At 59.9% G+C, this 1,680-nt stretch overlaps 1 pseudogene across 1 annotated transcript; it reads right to left on the bottom strand.

Annotated features, from left to right (window-relative positions):
- Positions 1-284: 284 nt before the first annotated feature.
- LOC311375953 (transcription factor Sox-1a pseudogene) lies at positions 285-1,375 on the bottom strand (annotated as a pseudogene). The gene has a single exon. The product of its transcript is annotated as a transcription factor Sox-1a pseudogene (transcript).
- Between the last annotated feature and the right edge of the window lie 305 nt (positions 1,376-1,680).

The following is a 1,680-nucleotide window of genomic DNA, read 5'->3' on the forward strand; positions in this document are numbered from 1 at the left end:
GTTACAAACTTGGCATCGAGCTTCTCAGTTCGTGTGCACAACATCTGTCCGGCCATAGTTTCTAATCCAGACTTTAATCCTCCAATAAAATGTAATTAGGCCTATTCGTTATATTTTAAGAATGAGTCCAACATCATTCTTTGAACCGTCCATAAATTACAATTCCACTGCGGTCTGCTGCACCAAAGCAGGCACGTTTATAATAACACCGAATTCAACATTTCGGTTACGTTACGGTCATTATAAATTACTGTACTTCCACCTTACTCCGCTTTTTTCGTCGTTTAAATATGAGTCAAAGGTAGGGTCCCGTGCACGCTCGTTCCCGCGGGGCTCTGGTAGTGCTGCGCGTGCAGCACGTGCAGTCTGCCCTGCACGGACGACTCGCCCGCCGGTTCGCCGTTCGGTAAATACATGCTGATCATATCCCGCAAGTCCCCAGTGGGGCACGGCGGAGGCGCGCGCGTCGTAGGTACCGGGGGGCTGACGTTGGGCTCGGACTTCACGAGGGACCCCAAAGTCCCGCCGTGCGTGGCCCCGGACGCGGGAGAGTGCACGCCCGAGTTATGGTGCGGGTGCGTGTAGCCGGTGAGCCCCCGTAGCCCGGAGGGGAGCCGCTCATGTAGCTCGGTGAGTTCGAGATGGGGCTGTACTGCAGCGCGCTCATGTCGTAGCGGTGCACGTGCTGCGAGTTGTGCGCGTGGGGGTGGGGGTGCGGGTGGTGCGGGTGGTGCGGGTGGTGCGGGTGATGCGGGTGGCTCCCGGCGGGTCCCGGCGGCGGGTGCTGACTGTACGCGAGCTGCGCCTCTTGCATCATCGCGTGCGCCGCCGCGTGCGCCGCGGCGGCCACTTGGCCCGAGTAGGCGCCGCTTCGCCCAGCCGTTCATGTGCGCGGTGTAGCCGGTCACCGCGCCGCCCCCGTGGCCCCCGCCGCCCCCGGCGCTGTCCAGTCGCTGTCCCATCCCGAGGCCGCCCGGGGAACCGAGGAGCCCGCCCGCGAGCGAGTACTTGTCCTTCTTGAGCAGGGTCTTGGTCTTCCTGCGCGGGCGGTACTTGTAATCCGGGTGCTCCTTCATGTGCATGGCCCGTAGCCGCTTGGCCTCGTCGATGAAAGGTCTCTTCTCCGCCTCGGTCATCACCTTCCACTCGGCGCCAGCCGCTTGCTGATCTCCGAGTTGTGCATCTTGGGGTTCTCCTGGGCCATCTTGCGCCGCTGCCCGCGGGACCACACCATGAAGGCGTTCATGGGTCTCTTGACCCTCTCCTGGAGCGCCGCTTTGCCCCCGCCGCCTCCCGCGTGCCCTCCCGGATTGGACGGGTTCGTCTGGGGCACCACGGGGGAGTGCAGGTCCGATTCCATCATGACGCTATACATTGACCTGCCGTTGTGTATACGGCTAAGGGGGGACGGGGAAACTAAAGGGTAGAAAATAATAATAAAAAAAACACCCGCCACTCAAATAGATGGGGACATTGAGAAGAGCCGCGCGTTTGCGAGGAAAAAAAGGGTCCGAAATAAGAGACGGAGAAACGGAAGATAACCTAGGAGAGACGCGGAAAACACACGGAGAGAGGGAGAGATCAACTAAAGCGGGGGATTGAAAGATGTGCAAACGGCGTGTGGTTCAGGAGTCTAGGGCTGCGATCCACAAAGGTCGGATATGTGAACTCTTTTACCCC

Source organism: Micromesistius poutassou, assembly GCF_964030765.1.
Source record: "Micromesistius poutassou genome assembly, contig: SCAFFOLD_2563, whole genome shotgun sequence".
In the NCBI taxonomy this organism is placed as follows: domain Eukaryota; kingdom Metazoa; phylum Chordata; class Actinopteri; order Gadiformes; family Gadidae; genus Micromesistius; species Micromesistius poutassou.